This window comes from Sus scrofa, chromosome 15 (genome assembly GCF_054392235.1).
Source record: "Sus scrofa isolate SSC_HxYL_T2T_F1_AM1 chromosome 15, Sscrofa_HxYL_maternal_Yorkshire_Landrace_v2.0, whole genome shotgun sequence".
Taxonomy (NCBI): Eukaryota; Metazoa; Chordata; class Mammalia; order Artiodactyla; family Suidae; genus Sus; species Sus scrofa.
In genome coordinates this window covers 25932000-25954725 of record NC_139397.1, presented here as the reverse complement: position 1 = coordinate 25954725, position 22726 = coordinate 25932000, and the positions used below count along the sequence as shown (strand labels likewise).

General features: G+C 36.4%; 1 long non-coding RNA gene across 3 annotated transcripts in view; it reads right to left on the bottom strand.

The window, feature by feature from the left end:
• Nucleotides 1–22726, bottom strand: part of LOC146395757 (uncharacterized) — a 156302-nt gene that overhangs the window by 50827 nt on the left and 82749 nt on the right. For all 3 annotated transcript variants that reach the window (XR_014829237.1, XR_014829236.1, XR_014829235.1), the window contains exon 2: nucleotides 2137–2183. This is a non-coding gene — a long non-coding RNA (uncharacterized LOC146395757). The remainder of the gene's footprint in view (nucleotides 1–2136; nucleotides 2184–22726) is intronic.

Sequence of the window (22726 nt, the reverse complement as noted above, 5' to 3'; positions counted from 1 at the left end):
GAAAGATTTGTTTCAACAGAACTGGACAAACAATTCAAGTCAATTCAGATCATGAACATTTATTACCTAGAGTGCTGCAGGCTCCATTGATCTCTTCCTTCCTTGAACTTATAAGCACTCTTGTCTCTAATACTCAATACAACATTTACTCATGTGTTCCCTTTTATTGTGATTTAGAAGTCCTGGGTGTGTTTGTCTTATTTTCCCTCCATTAGGTTGTATGAGGTTGAACCAACTGATAATCACTTATATTTAACCATTTTGATCTACACATATTTCAACACTGGGTGTTTGTGTCTAAAACATTCTTTAAAGTAAGCTCTGTGTCATATTTCATTTATCAACAGCCTTTTCCCAATCTGAGAGCTTCGTGGGTGTCAAAAACATTCATTCAAACAAATCAAGTGTTTCAAAGTATCAGATATTATACTCCATGATAAATTATTTAAATGACATTATATTTATAACACTAGGAATACTTTCATCCTCCATTCAAAAGTGTATGTGTATGTATACACACACACATGTTTTTCATTATGTCTATATATTTATATGAAAATTAGCTTTGTTAAAAATAAAGCAGTCAACCATGGATCTTACTACTTAAAAATTAGAATATATGAGAACCTGTCATCAGTAAAAGGGAGCACTTACTGTTGGCCAAAATGCAGAATCTAGTCATACCACAGAAGCTTGGATTCTAAGAGGTCTGCCATCTGAGCCAGGCAAGTCAGTGAACAAGCTCTTTGGAGCATATGGTCTATTCAATGTTTTGTTATTTTTCCAAAAACAGAATTCCACTAGCTGCTCTGATGACCTATTTTAGTATCTAATTTCCCTGGCCATCAAGAAATTTCTTTGTATGTCTAACAGAAATGTCTTAGTACAATTTAAGTCCATTTTTTTTCTTATTTAGCCTGCTGTAAAACTATGTCACTATTGATCAACCGTTTCCTCCTCTTCCTTCGCCGGCTGGATTGTGAGAAGATTTAGGAATTGCCATCTAGTTAACAAGCCCTAAGGAACCTGCCTGCACCATCTGTGCTCATTTAATATCTGCTTTGAAAAAAATCTTAGCTTAAGAGAAAGAAAATGTAGTAGTGTTTCAAAGTGATGGAAATAAAATACATATGTAGTGACTTTGGTTCAAAACACTGGCTGTACAAAGAATTGCTCTTATAATTAGTGTCAGTGGAGAAAGACAACCTGAAAACAGTCTGGCTACTGACTGTCAAACACAGACTCAAATACCTATAGCCCTCAAATACAGAATTCTGCTTTCATGAGAGCTTTTGCTTCCTTTCTGAAACCTGTCAAGCAATCTTGCCACTTATTTCCTTCTTTGCTTCCTCTGATCCAAGATGACATGCCCATAAGAAGCTTTGTCTCTCCTCTGATCTCCTTCTGTGTTTATAACCAGATTCCATCATTTAAGTTAGCCAAAGATTTCATTTCTTTTCTAATTGATTCATGTGATTTAGTCTTCTCTCCCTATTTATAACTGTAAAATCTTTTAGGGCAACAATATACATTAACTGATTAATAGTCTATGACAAAATTATTTTTTAAGGTCTTTAAAAGGCAAAACAGAAGAACCTCTGTGTAGTAAAACACATATACATATGCATCTGTATACACACACACATCAGAAATCATTAGAGACTGAAATCTGATATCATGAAACAACAAACCAGTCTCCCTCTTTATGTACCTTTGTTGGCTCCTGACTTCCCTTAACTTGACATTCTTTTAAGCTATCGATATGCCTGATCCAATTTGCTAAGCAACACAGAAATAATGATTGCATCCTAAATATGCCATCATGGGTTTGGCAAAGCCCAATAAAAAACACTGAGTTTCTGACTCCTGTCTCAACCAAATACTGAGAAAGTTTTAAAGCCCACTTCAACCACACATTGAGCATATTTCATTGGAATTTCTCACTATACCAGGGTAGAGTTTTCTTCAGCTGGTTGCACCTGTGCACACATAACTCCTTGTCTTAATTCATTCTTTTTATCAAAACCTAAAAAATATTCTATGATACAGGTAATTAAAAAAAAGAAACACATTAGATGGAAGAGATAGGAAACAAGGGCTCTTGATCCAAAGCATGGAATGAGCTCCGTGACTTACTCAAAGTGTAGTCTTGAGAAGGTCTTTCTGATCCTCAGGTTTCTCATCTGTAAAATAGGGATAGTAATAATATTTATCTCATGGAGTTGCCTTAGGAATAAGTAATTTAATATATGTTAAGAAGTTAGGATACTACCTAGTACTGAGAAAGACTATGAAAGTATTAGCTTTTAATTTTGTAGTATTATTAAATTAGTTAACATTGAAATATTTTAAAACAGCTTAAAAGACTCAGTGCATTCCCTGTGAGACAACTGGACCTATAAAATACATGGGCTGATGGATACAAAGTGGGGCAAAGGAGACACAGGGCAAGGAGTGCCTCTGTGGCTAGAGGAATCAAAAGACGTGCACAGAAAAGGAGCTAAAGTTGATTTTTTGAATGAAGAAGAAGAGTTTTTAATATGCAAAGTTAAGGGAAAACAATTCTAGGCAGAGGCAACATTTATGCAATGTTGTATGAAATTGTTCTGTGGGACAAAGCAGACAGTGCAAACAGACCATTGAGATAAACTCTCTGCCCTAGAGAAGTTGCTATGCAGGGAAGATAGGACAAGGGATAAATAACCACAGCACTGGAGAGGGTATAATGAATTTCCTACAAACTACCCTACTCAAAATCATACAACTAGTTGGTAGAATGAAGTTTGCCATCAAAATTCATCAAGGTTTGTGAAATTACCAATAAACTATGGTTGCTTATATTTAAGCCATTTATTAATGAAAGAGTAGAAATCTGCATGAAGAAAATTAAGGGTTGAGGGGTGGTGCTAGGTGCCTGGTCCTCAACAGTACTATTCTGAAAAAGTATCAAAACTGATAATCAGTTTATTTAAAATAGACTCATCTTCTTTTCTCTTAAATAAAGCATCTCTGAAATGGCTTTCTTATTCATTGCATACATTTGAAAAGAAATGTAGGCAGGTAAAAAAGTAGATGAGAGAGATAGATGTAATTTTTTGCCACCTAATATGCTAACTACTAATACTACCTACCTGTGAACATTTAGTGAGTTACTCTCTAAAAACTATTTTTGACAGAGCTTTATAAAAACAAAAATAAAACCTTGGTAAACATTAATCATTCCAATATAAACTGTTAATTTGAAGGTTATAGCTGAATTGTTTACCTTATATGAACTTATGGACAATTTAGATAGAAAAGGGAAATAATAGGAAAAAGAGGAAGAGTGGGAGAAAATTTGGAGAAATGGGTGAGTTATTTTTCTACCAATTACCTTAAGCCTATTGACCTTTCCTTCAAATTAAGCTATTCTGGTCAATTCTGTCTGCTTTTCATTCTTTGTGCTGATGCATTTTCATTTCTGCTCTTTTGTTGACTTTTGGCTCCTATTCCACTGAAGTTCATGGTTCCCTGGCTACCTTCTCCACCCCCATCCCTCTCTACAGAAGGTTGGGTCTTCAAACACAAAACTAGTGAGAACACTAACTCAGTTATCCAAATAGTCAGATATATGCATTTACAAATCTAAACCACCCAACTGCTCTTTTTTCCCATTTTACTTACAGCATCTGTCCTATGCTAATACTGTCAGTCACATTCCAGTTGAAGCCATTAACTATACCCATAAACATTGATTCCGATCAGCCAAAGAATCAATTTAACTGACTCCACCCCGCCCACTCCCCCCTTACTTGACTGGTCAGTGAGAGTGACAGATTAGTTGTTTCAGAATCTTAACAGCCTTCGGATTTATGTTATAAAAGCATCTCTTTAGCTAGTTTTGGGGTAGCTCTCTGATTTTTCATGCATCTTGTGCAATTATTAAAGACTCTCTCCATGAGTGAGTGTCAGGGCAACTTTAAAACCATTACAAGCATTTAAAAAGTAATTATCAGAGAATTCCAATGCAAATGAAACATCTATTTTGATTACCATGAAGGACTCTCTGCAAACATTTCTCCCTCTCTCTCTGTCATAGATGTGGCTATACATTTCACAGAAGATTTAATTACAAATTTGTCTTCCTTATCTTCCAGGCCCACGCTGCTGCTTGAGAAAAAGAGAAATAACACAGGTAGAAGTGCCAGAAGGGTTGGAGTCAAGAGAGGCAGAGAATAAAGATTTAGAGTTAGAGAGGATATTTTAATTAGAAATACACATGGCCTTGTAACTTTTAACCTGTAAGTATGTTAATTAGAAATCATCTGTAATTATATTCTAAGAAAGGAAGTCAACAAATCACAACACAGCACTATTCCTTTTGTTGCTTTATAAGAAATGTATTTTAAATGATGTCTTTTTAAAATGAAGAACATTTGGATTTCATTTTTGTTTGAATTCATTTTCTCTTATTGAAATAAGTTAAATCATCTTTTGATTTAAATATGAGCATATAAATACATCTGATTTACTTGCTCTTAAACTCCATTAATTTCATGGAAGATAATTTGAAGACGTGGGATTTTATGCATTTGTTAAATGCCTGTGAACACTTTTCTCTAAGAATACTAAGATTTTTTTCAACTTGTGCAATACAGTAGCCACTAGCCATATGTGACCACTGAGCACCTGAAATATGTCACTGTGAACTGAAATGTGCTGGAAGTATAAAATACACACTGAATTCTAAAGATTTAGTTTTTGTTTTTTTTGGTTTTTTTTTTTTTTTTTTTTTTTTTAAAGGCCACAGAACATCTCAGTAATTTTTCATGTTGATTATTGGCTGAAATGATAATATTTTAGATGTATAGGGTTAAATCAAATAATAAAATTATGTCACCTATGTCTTCTCACTTTTTAATGCAACAAGTGAAAAGCTGTAAATTTCCTTGAGGCACGCATTATATTTTAGTTGACAGTACTGGTTTTAGATAAGGGAGGGCTGCCTCCAGTATCTGAGAGGCACTGAGAGGAGATTATTCATTCTGTAAGATTTTGGCCTAAGTGGAGATAGAAACTGGCACTTCTGAGAGGAATAAAACTGCTTGCTGACTGAATTCTTAATTAGTCTTCTAGTTAGAAGAATCCTGAAGTCCACAATGGCACCCATTGACTAAGTTTTTGGCAGAAATGTACTGGCATTTCAGCTACAGAATAAAATATTAAGCCCATCAAAAAGAACATTTGGTTGGAAGGAATAAAACAGGGAGAGAAATAATAATAAAGCAAGCCAAAACATCAAACAAACTTAACTGTTAAATATAAAAAATAAACAATTTCCAGTTTGGTACCATTTTAAGTAAGGACAGCCAAGTAACTTGATAAATTATGCACTTGCTGCCAAAAAGAAATCTATATATCCATTTGTTTCCCCAGTCAGTGACCCACTGAGACAATTTTGTTGTTTGGCGAAAACCAGTCTTTTGCTCTCAGAGCACAATTTTTGGAAATTTTACTTTTCTTTGGTAAGACTTTCCTCTCATTGGTACCTTAAATAAATTGAATGTTTTCCTTTTTTACCCCTCTTGTCAGGGCTACTACTGTACTCCCTGAGAATAAATTATTCAGCAGTGAGTTCTCTCAGTGTACCAGCTAATGTTCTGGGAGAAAGAGGTTACCACCACATCACACAGTTAAAAGGAACCACAGAGTAGAAGACCAATGCCATACATAAAAGATAGTTTGTTATTATAGTCAGAGAACTTTATTTCAGAATATATCACCCAAACATAGGCAGAAAATTACCATAGCCAGTCAATCAAACTGAAAGTCTGGCTCCTGTCTTAACAATTCCTTGTTTGGGGACCATCTTCCAGTCTTTTGAAACACAGGGGAATATGGCTGTCATGAAAATGTAATGCTTCTCCTTGCAATGCTAATCCTTGTTGCCATTTTATCATCCCAAGAACCCCCTAATGGGAATTTTATTAATATAATGGCATTCTTTGTGGTGTTTGGAGAGATGATCTCTTCAAAAATAGTTAAAATTCTAAATCATTCCCAAGCATCAAAATACCTTGTTATAAATAGGTCAGGCAATGGAAATGTGGTCTATTAAATGTAGAAAATACAAGTCATGAAACAGGACTGCTTTCTTTTTTATGGCTTCTTCTGCGAGCAGACTGAGTCTGTACTGATATCAATATTTTCTGATCAAAATAAATTTGATAAACAGTCTTAGTAACAGAGAGAGTTATTATTGTTTGCTTTTTAGCTTATCTTTACTGGTTTATGATTAAGGACACAAATTAAGAACAGTCAAATAGAAAAGATATAGAAGAAAATGTATGGGGATGTGCTGATCTCCCAAGCCCACTCTTGGGTGCATCACCCTCTCAGTACTTCAATGTGTTCATCAATCCAGAAGCTTTGGGAGACAGATGAAGTGAATCTTTACATTACTATATACTTTAAAATTATGTTCAGCTTATCGGTATTTTTAATCAGTTTTTAATCAGAATCTAATACTAACTACACTAACCACAGCTTCAACCTACATACTATTCTAATAAAGGAAGGTCAGTTTAATCTCCAAGTACCTGAATTACAGGACTGGTCCTTGTCCAGACAGAAAGCACATGCCTCTGGCCCTTTATCTTCTGAAATATTACTTTTCATGTTGAGACTCTACCCTATGTGGTCATACTTCTCCCTCCACCTGGATTAAGAGATTTTCTTTGGTGCTGTCTTGGTACCTTGCATGGATTCCTACTATCGCCTTCATTACATTGAATTTGCAATTATCTTTTTACCTGCCTGTCAAGTGAACTAAGTTTTCCTTACAATAGGGATCATCTACCTACATCCACAGTACCTAGGTCATTACATAGACTACAGACAGTGGTTAATGTATTGTTGAGCTTATTATGAGCAAATGCGGACTAAACTAGATTCTGGCCTCAGTGGGAAATTTTTCTCCTATGCCCATATTCCTAGTTCTTTGTATCATGCTTCCAATAAAGTGCTCAGTAGAATGCTTCCTATGTGCATAAAATGTATGCCAACGGAACAAAAGGACTTGGAGAATATAGGGAGGAGAAAGGAAGTATTTACTTAGTGCTGATGAGTTCTTCTGTCCTTAAAGAGCATTCAACCCTAGACTGAGCAATGGATGGTTTAATCCAATACTTAAGAAATAGTGCCTGGTCATGAATATTGAAGAATGGCATTTTGACTAACAATTTTCCATGTTTTTTTATGAAAGATTTAAAAGTTGTTCAAAAGTAACTGGAGTTCATAAATTTTCTCTATTCTCCTATGGTGATTAAGAGCATAAACTTTTCATATCAGATGGATCTGAAGTTAATAATGGATTTACAGTTAAATTGAGAAAGTTATGTAATGTCTTTGGGCTCCAGTTTTCTTATCTGCAAAAGGGGATGATAATAGGGCTATTTGGGAAATTAGATGAAAATTATATACAGAGAAGAGCTCATCTAAATATTTTACTATTCTATTATATACTGGGCCTTAGTAACAGTACATTTAGCTACTAGTATCATTCTCATTCCTAATTGCTTTATTGTCCTGCTTTATTGACTTGCATTTCTTTGAAAATCACTGAGCAGTTCTTCTTTCTCTGGTGATCACTTTTCTGGAAAGTCCTATTACCTCCGATTGACAGTAATTTTCTTAAGTCTACATTATAATTAGATGGAGTATTCTAGTAATTTTATATAACTTCAAAGGGTAAATTTTAACTTTTGTAGTTATTAAGCATTCCCAGTATTAAAAAAGGTGGTTAAATGTCATATGTTATACTTTATGTCATATTCTCCATAGGAACTTTATTATTTTAAAATGATTTCTTCCTAAAATTCTGAAAATAAATGAACAAAAACCCATCATTAAATTTCTCATCCATCAACCAACTAGAATATGAAACACATTTCATAATCACTTTGGGATTTGTATGTTATTGAACTACAGGAATCAATATAAGAAAAACATAGCTCTAAAGGAAACTTGGAAGGAGAAAAAGGAGTTTTTTTTGTTTTAAATCATACAGTAGTTATTCATCTAGTTCTACAATATACTCAGAGTAAGGACATTAATTTCTCATTTATGAAAGGTTAATATTTTAAAAAACTTGAAATTTATCACTAGATAAGATAATGTATAAAAATGTAGTCATAGATTGAAAATTCTTAATTATAATTTTAAATTGGGTAAATGGTCATTAAGTTGGGTAATGGCCATTTACAGGAGAATTGGTGATTGATACACAGTTGCGTAAAGTTGCCATATTCAATATTGCTCTAATAAGGGATTTATCTTGGATCTATGTTTCTAAAATTAATGATTAATTAGTTTAATTTAGTATAATACCTCATGGAGGCCCTGTCCTCTGTTCTCAAATTTTTTTTTTTGTCAGAGAACAGCTTTAGCACAAGAAGAACTATTTAAGATTCCAGTTCGTGCAAATTCCCAACGGCAATCATCTCTTATTTGCAATATTTCTAGCGTACACATTAGTTACTTTCCTATTCCAGAGACATTCTGACATCTTAGCATTATCCATTGCTGAACATGTGAAATTAACATTTTTTTCATCTCTTTTGGGGAAAAATTACTTTTCATCTAAGAATTAGATATAATAAGCATTGAGTTGAATGACATCCTACCTTACAGTCAGTCCAAAAATGAACCCAATTTGAAGGTCAATTTCTTTTCTTTCTTTGTTAATAACAAAATAACTCATTAAGTTTATGGTCAGATCATTAACGCAATCTCAATTATAGCCCCTCCAATTCGTTCAAATTGATAACATCTCATTTTCAAGAATCACCACCTGCAGAGGGGTTGTTAGATGTCACTATTCACATTCATCAACTGTGCTGATATCCTGGTGTCGTAAAGGGAAGGTAACTCCCGAGTAGAAGTTCACACCAAGTCAGACTCCTCTAGGTGCTAATTAAAAATGCAGTTTCCTCCTTCTAATACCAGAAGTACTGAATATACATTTTTGAATGCAGAGCAATAAAATCAACATTTTGAATGCAGAAAAATTAAACCTACATTTAAAATATTTCAAAGGTCATCGTTTTCTTATGTGCTATGACATAACTGGTAAAGTCAGTGGGTAGATCACCATACTGAAAAAGGCAAGCACAAGTTGTATAACGAGCACGTATGATGTAAGTGGACCCTGCTCCCTGGAAGTTAGTCAGGGAAAGTTAAGTGTAAACAACCAAGAAGCAGGAGAGTGCCAAGGGAGGAACAGCTTTTCCCTGATTCATTTTCCTACACATGACCTTCTCCATTGCTTCCATAAATATTCACATAGTTCAAAACATTTACTTTGAACCTCTGTGGAACTGGCCTTGACTAAACCAGTTGCAGTCCTTGGACCAGTGGCAGAGGCCTCCCATGGAAGCTTGTTTCTTATGCAAAATCTTAAATCCCCCTGGATTGATTGATTCAAGCCTACAGATTAACCAAATGTCCACATGATTCACATTTCCATGAAAGTCTGAGAGGCATAGGCTTAAGAAATTTTCAGTTCACGTATAAAGAAATTATACCTGATTTCTTACTGTCTTGTGCCTCTTCTCTTTTCTGAGCATGCCCTCCTAATCTACTTTTCACTCTGCATCCTAACATCTTATAAGAAGCTTTCATAGGCAACCAAGTTTCAGTAACTCTGTCCTAAGAATCTATAGGAATTCTACTTAGATACTTCTACATTAATTCATATTTTTTTAATTAAGGAAAAAATACTATGTGTATGTACATAGCATAGCAGTATGCTTGTCTTATAATTGGTGATTTACCTAATTTAATGAATTTTAAAAATCCAGATGAACTGAAAATCAAGTGATATGGTCAAAAACAGCAAATCTTAGGGAACAATCAAGATGGCAGAGAAGTAAGACATCATGCTCACCTTCTCCCACAAACACATCAAAAAAACACATCTACATTTAAAATTATTTGCACAGAACATCTACTGAACGCTGGCAGAAGAACTTAAATCTCCAAGAAAGTCTTGACATAACTAGGTAGAACAAAAGAAAAAAAAAGACAGGGAGAGAGAAAGAAAAGGAATCAGGATGGGACTAGCATCCCAGAGAGAGGTGTGAAAGAGAAAAGGAACCCAAGACCTGGGAAGCCACCTAACCGACTGGGAGATGAGCTGAGATGGAGGGACCTCAAAGTCACTGAGAAGAGCATAGCAGCTGGACAGAGGACAGCAAATTAGAGTGAGAACTGCACAGATCATCTGCACCACTGCCCTGGACATCACAGCCTGAGACACTTGGGTGGGGGCTGGGAGCTAAGACTTAGGTTTCAGAGGTCAGTTCTGGGGAGAGGACTAGGTTTGGCTGTGTGGGCATAGCCTAAGGGGCTAAGGAGAAGTGTGCAACAGGTGGGGGAGCGGTGTGTTATAGGCTGGGGAGTGGAATGCCATGGCAGAAGGAAGCTGGGAGCAGGTCTGGGCCCATGGGAGAAGCAAGGTGCCACTGTTGAGGAGGGAGAAAGCAGGAGAGGTGGATCACCATAGGAATCTCCCTGCACAAGTGTGCACGGGCTTTCAGAGGGCAGGGCACCTCTGGCACAAGCTACAGGTAGTGAGAAGCCACTTGTTCAGACTACTGGAGACCAAGCACTTCTTGGGCAGGCTACGGGTATCTCTTGTGTGGGCTAAGGGGAGCGGGGGCTAAGTCTGTCATGCCTCTTGCATGACCTACAGGGGGTAGGAACGGACTGTGGTGGTAGTCTTGGTGTCCAGAGGATGGTATGGCCTGCCACCACCAGGGCCTGTGAGTGGGCTCCACTTGTGGTTCCAGTCACCTCAGGGGTTGGCAAAAAAATAGAGGGCACTGCATCCAAGCACTACGCATTGTTGCTTTCACCCCCCTGGGAACACACCTGCACTGCTGCTACCACTGCCAAATGCTCTGGACAGTGCACAGATGCCTGATCACTGTCCCTTCCCAAGACCCTGCAACTAGGAGCAGCCTGTGCAGCACCTCCTGTGTGGGCTAAGCAGGACAGGGTGCTTCTTGTGTGGTTTAGAGGTGGCGGGGACAAACCACCGCAGTTATCTCTGACTCAAGAGGTGGGTGGGGTCCACTGCCACCAGGGGTTCCTGATCATTTGTGGCCCCAATCACCTAAAGAGCACCACAGAGGATGGCGTTGCAACTGAACACCACCTCTTTTTGCTCTCACTCTTCTGGGAGCATACCCACACTGCTGCTGCCACTGCCAAACACTCTGGGCAGTGCCCACATGCTTGATCACTGTCATTTCCCAGGATCCTACAACGAGGAGCAAACTGTGCAGCATTTCCTGTGTGGGCTAAATGGAATGGGGTGCTTCTTGTGTGGCCTACAGGTGGGAGAGGCAAACTACCCTTATCGCTGACTCCAGAGGTGGGCATGGCATGCCACCACTAGGGGTCCCTGAACAGGCACCACTTGTGGCCCCAATCACCTCAGAGGAAGGCACTGTGATTGAACACTACCTGTTATTGCTCTCAAAAGCATAAAATAAATGGAAATCATCCAACCAAAGAAAGAAAGGAACAAAGGAGAAACATGAAGACAGTGTGGTACTGGTATCAAAACAGAGATACAGACCAATGGAACAGAATAGAGAACCCAGAAATAAACCCAGACACCTAAAGTCAATTAATCTTTGACAAAGGAGGTAAAGGACTTAAATGCTGAAAACTATAAAACATTAACCAAGGAAATTAAAGAGGATTCAAAGAAATGGAAAGATATTCCATGCTCCTGGGTTGGAAAAATTAATATTGTAAAAAATGGCCATACTACACAAAACAATCTACAGATTCAATGCAATCCCTATCAAATGACCCATGACATTTTTCACAAAACTAGAACAAACAATCCCAAAATTTATATGGAACCACAAAAGACCCAGAACTGCCAAAACAATTCTGAAGAACAAAAACCAAGCAGGAGGCATAACTCTCCCAGACTTTAGGCAATATTACAAAGCCACAGTCATCAAGACAGTGTGGTCCTGGTACCAAAACAGACATACAGACCAATGGAACAGAACAGAGAACCCAGAAATAAACCCAGACACCTATGGTCAATTAATCTTTGACAAAGGAGGCAAGAACATAAAATGGGAAAAAGAATGTCTTTTCATCAAGTATTGCTGGGAAAACTGTACTGCCGCATGTAAATCAATGAGTCTGGAACACACCCTCACACCATGCACAAAAATAAATTCAAAATGGATTGAAGACTTAAACATAAGACAAGACACCATCAAACCCCTGGAAGAGAACATAGGCAAACATTCTCTGACATGAACCTTACAAATATTTTCTCAGGTCACTCTCCCAAGGCAACAGTAATAAAAGCAAAAATAAAACAATGGGTCCTAATCAAACTGATAAGTTTCTGCATAGCAAAGGAAGCCATTAAAAAAAAAAAACAACTTACAGAATAGGAGAAAATATGTTCAAATGATGCAACTCACAAGGGCTTAATCTATCTTCTCATTTTGTAACTTTTTAAAATTTAATTCTATTTTTTTATTACTCAATGAATTTATTACATTTATAGTTGTACAATGATCAACATAATCCAATTTTATAGGATTTCCATCCCATAACCCAAGCACATCCCCCCATACCCCAAACTGTCTCCTTTGGAAACCATAAGTTTTTCAAAGTCTGTGAGGCAGTATCTGTTATGCAAAGAAGTTCATTCTATCCTTTTTTCAGATTCCATATGTCAGTGAAAGCATTTGATGTTGGTGTCTCATTGTATGGCTGACTTCACTTAGCATGATAATCTCTAGGTCCATCCATGTTGCTAAAAATGGTGGTATTTTGTTCCTTTTAATGGCTGAGTAATATTCCATTGTGTATATGTACCACTTCTTCTTTAGCCACTCCTCTGTCAATGGACATTTAGGTTGTTTCCATGTCTTGGCTAGTGAAAACAGTGCTGCAATGAACATTGGAGTACATGTGTCTTTTCGAGTCATGGTTTCCTCTGGATAGATGCCCAGGAGTGGGATTGCTGGATCAAATGGTAGTTCTGTTTTTAGTTTTCTGAGGAATCTCCATACTGTTTTCCATAGTGGTTGCACCAATTTATAATCCCACCTACAGTGTACTAGGGTTCCTTTTTCTCCACACCCTCTCCAGCACTTATTGTTTGTAGACTTTTTGATGATGGCCATTTTGGCTAGTGTAAGGTTTGATGGTTTTTTTTTTTGGTATGGAGCTGCAGAAGATGTTTATAAATTTTGGAGATTAAACCCTTGTCAGTTGATTCATTTGCAAACATTTTCTCCCATTCTGTGGGTTGTCTTTTGTTTTTGTTTTTGGTTTTTTTTTTTTTTTTTTTTTGGATTTTTGGTCTTTCTGACTTTTCTAGGGCCACTCCCATGGCATATGGAGGTTGCCAGGCTAGGGGTCTAATCGGAGATGCAGCCGCCGGCCTACGCCAGAGCCACAGCAACACGGGATCTGAGCCCCGTCTGCGACCTACACCACAGCTCAGGGCAACGCCGGATCCTTAACCCACTGAGCAAGCAAGGCCAGGGATCGAACCAGCAATCTCATGGTTCCTAGTCGGATTCATTAACCACTGAGCCATGACGGGAACTCCTGGATTGTCTTTTGGTTTTGTTTAGGGTTTCCTTTGCTGTGCAGAAACTTTTAAGTTTAATTAGGTCCCATTTGTTTATTTTTGTTTTTACTGTCATTACTCTAAGGTAGATCTGAGAAGATGTTGCTGTTGTTTATGTCAGAGAGTGTTTGGCCTATGTTATCATACACAAAAATAAACTCAAAATGGATTAAAGACCTAGATATAAGACCAGACACTTAATCTCTAACATATACAAGCAACTTATACAACTCAACAGCCAAAATCCAATAACACAATTGAAAAATGGGCAAAAGACCTGAATAGACATTGCCCCAAAAAAGATATACAGATGAACAACGAGCACATGAAAAAATGTTCAACATCCCTGATTATTGGAGAAATGGAAATCGAAACTACTATGAGGTACCACCTCACACCAGAGAGAACGGCTATCATTAATAAGGCCATAAATAAAAAATGTTGGAGGGGGTGTGGAGAAAAGGGAACCCTCCTGCACTGTTGGTGGGAATGTAAGCTGCTACAACCACTATGGAAAACAGTATGGAGGTACCTCAGAAAATTAAATATAGAACTACCATATGACTCAGCAATCCCACTCTTGGGCATATATCCAGACAATGCTTTTCCTGAAAAAGACACATGCACCCATATGTTCACTGCAGCACTATTCAAAATAGCCAAGTCATGGAAACAACCTAAATGTCCATCAACGGATGAATGGATTAGGAAGATGTGGTATATATACACAATGGAATACTACTCAGCCTTAAAAAAGAACAAAATAATGCCATGTGCAGCAACATGGATGGAACTAGAGACTCTCATCCTGAGTGAAGTAAGTCAGAAAGAGAAAAATACCGTATGATATCACTTATATCTGGAATCTAATATACAGCATAAATGAACTTTTCCACAGAGAGGGAAATCATAGACATTGAGAATAGACTTGTGGTTGCCAAGGGGGAGGAGGTGGAGGGAGCGGGATGGACTTGGAATTAGGGGTTAATTGATGCAATCTATTGCCTATGGAATGGATAAGTAATGAGATCCTGCTGTATACCACTAGGAACTGTATCTAGTCACTTATGATGGAGCATGATAATGTGAGAAAAAAGGATGTATATATGTATATGTGACTGGGTCACCATGATATACAGTATAAAACTGACGGAACACTGTAAGCCAGCTGTGTAATGGAAAAAAATAAAAATCATATAAATTACACACAAAATCAAAAATAGCAAATCTTCCTAAAAGAGGATTATGATAAATACTATCTCAATCAACATTTAAAAATTAGCAAAATTCTATCATTATGATGATGACTGGTTTGTTTTCATTTTCATTGATATATCTGTTAATTGTTCACAGGCCTTTTAAACTGGCATATGAACTAATAGATGAATGCCAAAGAATTGGACTAAATTTCAATTTTTTCCCTAATATTTATTTTGTAAATTCATAGAAAAAAAGGAAATTATACTTTCAAATAAATAAAGCCATATATGTCTGAAAAAGAAATAACTTGCATTTATTATTTTAAAAACTATTTCCCATCTTTTCTTATTAATTCTCCTATGTAACTTGCTATATTTAATATTTTTCTTCTGAAATTGCATAATAAAAAAATGAGGTTAAATTATTCAATAACTGAAAGCTTAGAATCAGAACATATGTCTAAATTATAAATTTTATTTTAAATAATATGTGTGCTTATGCACAGAGTATTATAAAATGCCAAATTCCCTCCTGGGAATTCTTCCTCAGCAAAATGATTGTATTAAGCAAAATAGCAGTTTAAAAGAACCAGCCATTGTATTAAAAGTGACTTTTATTATTTTTTTGTTTTAGTCTCTACAAAAAACATGAATTTGTTTTTTAATAATATGTTTTATGTAAAATGCAACAAAAAGTTTCTTCTAAAAGCTAACAAATATTCATTAGACTATACAACGTACAATAAAGACATAGCTTTGAGCTATGACTACACAGTCTATGAATGTGATTATTTTGCCTCTTCAATGGCAAAACCAGCCAGATAAATATCAGATTAGTATGCACTTTGTCAAACTGTATTAAATGTAACCAGTTTAACCAACTTTTTTTATTGTTTTAAATCTATCTGATTAAATAGCATCTTTACCATAGCTTTTTAAATTTTTAAATGTCAGAGTGAAAAAAAAATGTACAAGAGGACTTATAATATAAATACTTGCTCTTTCACTGTACTCTTCCCATAAACCCCAACCCCCCGTTCTGTCTTAATCTCTGATCATTATTGCAGTAATTTAAAAGTGTAAGCTTAGACTACTATCTCCTAATTTAGATAAAATCCTCCTGCTATGCAAGATGATAATTTATGTCTCACCTAATTTTTCTTCCCTCTTCTTCCTCATTTATATAGTTTGTCTGAGGTCCTGTATAATCAAACCTCTATTTCAAGTTCCATTTACTTTTCACATGATCACTTGGCTTTCTGTTATGTAAGATGAAAATATTAGCACCCTTACATTTTCCAGTTTCTTTCATTTGCTAGTTTTTATAAGATGGACCCATTATTTTTCATTTCCAAAACACGTGTATATTTATCTGTGTATTTAATTTTTTTTTTTTTGGCATGCCTATGTTTCCCTTGATCAAACTTCTTAGAGTTTTTACTACTTTATTGGTATTTGTAAAAAACTGGATTTTGGATTTGTTGATCATTTCCATTTTGTCTTTGGTGGTTTTTATAGCATTCTTCCCTTTGGTGGTAGTATTAGGACTACTTTTCATTGCTTTTTTTTTTTTTTTGGTCTTCTATTTACCATAAAATCTTTCCTTCCCTCCAAGTCATCTTTTCTCTTTCTTTGTCTGGCTTATATAGGTGTTTCTCATTCTGCTGTTGATCCTTTGATATCCATTCATATGTAAGAATAGGAATAGAACTATTAATGCAAGTATTCTACAACCAGCCCTAACGTGGACTGCCTGGATGTGCATTCTACTTTCGTTAAATCTCTCCTCTTATTAAGAAGATGGGGAAATGCCATATGTACGGGCAGAGTTTTATAACCAGCTTGAGTTCAGCAGATAGAGAATGAGCCTTTACTCCCAAAATTGTAGAATAAGGAGTTTTATTCCTTGATGTCCATGCCAATGGTGGGAGCCATAGTTCTCTACAGTTTGTTAAATATGTCTAGTTTAATGTCTTCTGTTTTTTGCTTAGAAAAACACCAGGATGCTGGTAGCTATTAGTGGAATAACTAGGGGCTGGGGGAGGGATGATGAAAGGTAGGAGACAAAAGCCCTAGAGCAGCTGTTTCATAGGCAGCTCTCCAATGAACTTCCGTTTATCCAGCCCCTTTCTTATCCAATCACCCAGCACTGTGGACATCAAGACCGAAGTCTTTCTAAAGTCCATTCACGGGGGCTCCTCTTGCATTATTCTCTCTGGTATATCATTAATCTTATTCTGTTTTTTTGTTTGTTTGTTTTTCACTTATTATCAGGCTTCCATCAACTTTCTGCCTTTTTTTAATGTTTTGAAATATATTCATGGACCTCTCTGGTTTCTGCTGCTATGGATTTTTATTTGTTCTCTTCCCACTTACTGTTTTATCTTAAGAATCATGTTAGTTCAAATTTATAGGTTGAGATAACATTTATTTCAGGATGCCACTAATAATCTAAATAAGATCTAAATCTCTATGGAAAAACTTTCACATCCTAAAAATATTATGCCATAACTAACCATAGTAACTTCTACATACAAAAAAATCATCATGTATTCCTCCAAACCAGGCTGATTATTGTTTTCCTTTTTTCTCCAGGATGCCTCACAGTATGATTTTTCATGTGATCATTATGCTAAGGAAAATGCAAGTGCTTAAAGATCCTATTAAAAAAAAATATGCTCAGCTGAATATTAGGGATATTTTTAACACTGTTTTGCCTGCTTTTAACCTTGCAAGACAATGGAATATACATTTAACATGCTTGAGGTTATTTAATATGGGCAATACGCTGACTACCTTGTGTTAGAATATTTGCTCTCTTTTTCCAAATGAGGAAACTGAGACAGACTTTATTAAGTGATCGTAACTATTAAGCCTCTAATAGTAGTGGCATGTACATGTATTCTAAAATATGTTAGCTATCCTATTTTGAAGTAAACCTATCTACATAATGCCTGTTAAAATTTTATTAATTTTGACTCCATTACAAGAACGGATGTTTTTTCCCAGCAGAATTTGTTTTTACCCTTCAAATCATGCATTAAATCAAGCGTTGCTCTCTTAGACTTCTAATATTTCATACTGAAGAAGATGATCATGAATAGCATTTGAAATATGGAATACAATTCAGCCATAAAAAGGAATGCACACAGCAATGTGACGAATTTCAAGGGCATTAGCTAAAGGAAATAAAGTCAAACTCAAAAGGTCACATAATGCATGCTTTTATCTATATAATATTATTGAAACAACACAATTATAGAGGTAAAAAACAGATCAGCAGTGGCTAGGGGTTAGGAGTGATGGAAAGGGGATGGGTGTTAGAAAGCAGTAGCACAAGTGATCTTTTTATTCATTGTGATTATTTTTTCATCACCAGGAATCTCCAGGTGATGAAATAACATAGAACTTCATATACATACTGAGCTGATGCCACTTTCCTGGACTTGATAACTGTATTATAATTATGTAACTATCCCTCAATTCCCTTATGTATAAAATTTTCACAAGAATGGTACCTAATTTGTAGGGTTGATATGAGTGCTAGATGCATTTCAACTTATGAGGCATATGAGCAGGGCTAAAAAGATTATAAGGGGCTTGCTAGGTATGTAAAAATATAGACCGTAATATTGTTATTATAAGAGCTTAGGGGATTCATACAACAAATATATATTGATTGCCTATTTTAAAGCAGATACTATTCTAAGTGCTGGAGACAGAACTGTTAAAAAAGAAAAGCCTCCGACCTCTTCCTAGCGTTTACCTTCTTCTACATTCTAGAAGAAAAGAAAGAAAATAAACAAATTAATAGGTGATATAACAACAACTACAGTTAAAAATAGAAGAGGAAATATAAAGGAAAGCTGGGCAAAGGTTAGAAAGGGACAGAATCTACTGTGTGAGTCCAGCTACCAGGAAGGTACTCTCTAAGGAAAAAGCATTTCAGCTGAGAAACAATGAAGTGAGGGGAAATGAGACAGGGGCCCACCGGCTGTGTCCAGGGAAGAGCATGGAGTCCAGCATGGCTGGAGTGGCATGAAGGAGGGGACAGTAACGAAAGAGGGGTTTTCAGCACCAAACCACTGAGGCCTTAAGGCCAAGGTGTGGACTTTGATTTTATTCTGAGATGGGAAGTCATTGGAGTGTTTTTTTGTTTTTCTTTTTAGGGCCACACCCAAGGCATATGGAAGTTCCCATGCCAAGGGTCAAATTGGAGCTACAGCTGTTGGCCTATGCCACAAAGAGAACAACATGGGATCCACACCACATCTGTGACCTCAGCTCACAGAAACGCCAGATCCTTAACCCACTGAACAAAGCCAGGAATTGAACCCATATCCTCATAGATACTAGTTGGGTTCGTTAATGCTAACCACAATGGGAACTCCTTTCATACTTTTTTATTTTTCCATTGGAGCATTTTGAGCAGGAAAAATGAAATGACTTGATCTACATTTTAAAAGAAACACACTACATACCTTATCACCAGCAGACTGTAAGAGGGCAAGAGCAGAAAGAGGCAAATGAATTGCTATTGCCACTATAAAATTTACCAAAACTTGGAAACTGGAAATAACAAAAATTGTCTTACAGTTTTAGAAACTAGATGTTTAAAGTTAGTTTCACAGGCCTAATATCAAGGGGGAGAGTCCTCTTCCTTGCCTTTTCTACCTTCTTGTGGTTGTCTGCATTCTTTATCTCATGGCTCCCTTTCCTCCCATCAATCCAAAATGTGGCTTCTGTTGCCTCCTACTTCCTTCTTTGACCTTCATGATTCCCTTTTATACAGACCCCTGTGATTATATTTAGATTCCACTTGCATAATCCAAGATATTCTCCCCACCTCAAGAGCCTTAATTAAATAAAAACCATGAAGTCCCTTTTCATATATGAGGTAACATTCACATGTTCTAGCAATTAGGACATGATTATCTACGGAGCCATTATTCAGACTACCACAGGACAATGCTTAGAGAGCTACTGCAAAAGTTCAAGTCAAAGGTAGGCAGTTTGAATTAGAAGAGAGTGGAAGAGGTGGGGGCCTAGTCAAAATAAATTATCTTTGTCATGTGGAGTAGATTTGTTGGTGGACTTGGTATAGTTATTGATGGAAAATTACAGAGGAGTCAGGATAAATCTAATGTTAGTAGCCTGATCAACTGAAAGACTACAGGTGGCTCTGAATGAGATGGGTAAAATAATCTCTTTGATTATTGTAATGATCAAATGTTGACAGAAATAGTGTTAGGGAAAAAAAAAAAAAAAACAAAACAAAACAAAACAAAAAAAAAACACCAAGTTGATACAATCTTTTCCAGATAAGTGACAGTGACTGTCATGATGATTACTGCCTGCCTGGAAAGTTAGCAAAGTTACAGTGTGAAGTCTCTGGTCCACTGGACCTGGGGTTGTTTGTTTACAGAGGGTAAGAATGATCTAGGAGATCCTGCCATGGCACAGGGGGTAAAGAATCCAATTGCAGTGGCTCAAGTTTCTGCGGAAGTGTGGGTTCAATCCCTGGCCTGGTGCAGTGCATTCAAACATCTGGCATTGCCATAGCTGCAGCTTGGATTCAATCCCTGGCCTGGGAACTTCCAAATGCTTCAGATACAGCCATAAAAAGAAATAAAAAGAAAAAGAAAGAAAAGAAACAATGGTCTAAAAGAGGCAATGAGAGGTATCTGAGACAAAACCCTATCACTAGTGGTTAGACACACATGAGGCAATGAATAGCCCCAGGTGAGAGCAATGTATGGAATCAGGCTTTTTGGAGTTGCCCAGTTTCAATTAGAGCTAAAACATGAAGGAATGATAGAGACTGAGTACAGTGTGGATGTTTCCTGGAGAATGGAAGTAACTCCTTCCCTAATACATACACCTAAAATTTGAATGCTGAGACCAGTTATGCTACACATGCAACAAGAGTTTACAAAAAAGTTTACTGTTCATACAATGGGACTTTCTGTAAAGAGCAGATCAGGCACCCAAGGTCCTTGACAGCTTAATCAGAGAGTGGTGATGGTATCTGTACATGTTGAGGAAATGTGTTGGCACTGCTGGGAGATCCCATGCCTGTGCTTGGGTTTGCATGGCTTGAACTTCCATGCTGGTGCCAAGCAATGGAGCATCTGGGCTTTCCTATCATCTTGTCAGGTGTGGTGCAGAAGGGGAAGGTGGAGGTGTGGGACCTGAGCTGACAGTGTGAAGTCAGACTTTAATTACACTGACAATGTAGGAAATTTTGCCAGTGAGTGGCCATGTGTTCCATCAGGCACAGTGGAACGTTTACTGCTAGGGTCTCATTGGTGGCAGTTTGAGTCAATGTAAGAGATATACAGACAGAGCCATGAAGATAGAGTGACCCCAAAGCTTCTTGTGATAATTGTGGAAAACTGGGATGCACAGCATATTGGGACTAGCCTAATTATGACCTCCATTGAAAATAATAATAGCAACAACAACTTCCCTATAGACAGTACAATCAAAATGACACTATTTTTTAATTCAATTTTTTAACCCCAAACAGCCTATTGAAGTATATGTTTTCCCACTTTTAGAACTAAATAAATTTAGAATCAGATAGATTACTTATTCATGGTTTTATACCTGGTAAATGTCAGCTTTGGGATCCCAAACCAGGAAAAGTGTGATTTTAAAAGGTACTCCCTTTCAATCATACCATGCTGCTTTCTTCAGATAGGAGCAGCTAAAATCTATCATATGATTTCACCTAGTAATTTCTATTCACTTAGTATAAAAGCATCTAGGTTGAAAAATTTGCTAATACTGATTTGATTCACCCAGGAAATTCTAGCCTGAAGAACTCAATATATTTTCGAAATGTTTCTCGTTGTTAACTGATGACAACATATCTGAATTAGAAATGAAAAAGGCAATCACAATCCATCATCTCCAGATAGTCTCATGTCATGTAGCTACTTTGACAATTACCAGATCTATTTCTTGGATGGGTTCCTCCTCTAATTACATATACAAAGACAAGTGCTGATAGTAAATTCTTCACTGCTCTCTACTGAAGATTCCATTTGACAGTGATTTATCACATATCAATTTTAATTCTTGTTGACCTAAAACTTGTCACACAACATTTCTATTCTATTGCACTTTTGGGTGATGAAACATGCTTTTAAATACCTTTATTTAATTTTGTCTTCGTAGTTTTTGTGGTAAACATGAGAAGATAGACGTCAGTGATTTCAGGGCTAAGAGTGAAGGTATATAAACCCCATATGGAATCAGTAACACTGTCTTCAATGATATATGAATTGTTATGCTTTTATGTTGACATAGCCCATTTTTTCTCTTTGATGTAAAAAGCAGACATGTACAGTAAATATGTTTAAATAATAGCTTACAGAATGTGAAATACCCACAAAACTATTTAGTCAATATTGAGGAAATAATTTTAAGAACAGTGGATAAAGATCATATACCACAACCAAGTGGGATTCATCTCAAGTTCACAAAGATGGTTTAACATACACAAATTAATCAATGTAATACACCACATTAACAAAAGAAAAATCAAAACCACATGATCATCTCAATAGATACACAAAAAGCATTTGACAAAGTCCAACATTCATTCATGATAAAAAAACAAAAAACTCTTACCATAGAAGGAACATACCTCAATATAATAAAATCCATTCCTGATAAACCCACAGCCAATACTCAATGGAGAAAAACTAAAAGTCTTCTCACTATCATCTGGAACAAGACAAAGATGGCCACTCTCACCACTTTTATTCAACATACAATTGAAAGTCCCAGATATGGCAATCAGACAAAATAAATAAATAAATAAAAGGTATCCAAATTGGAAGACAAGAGGTAAAAC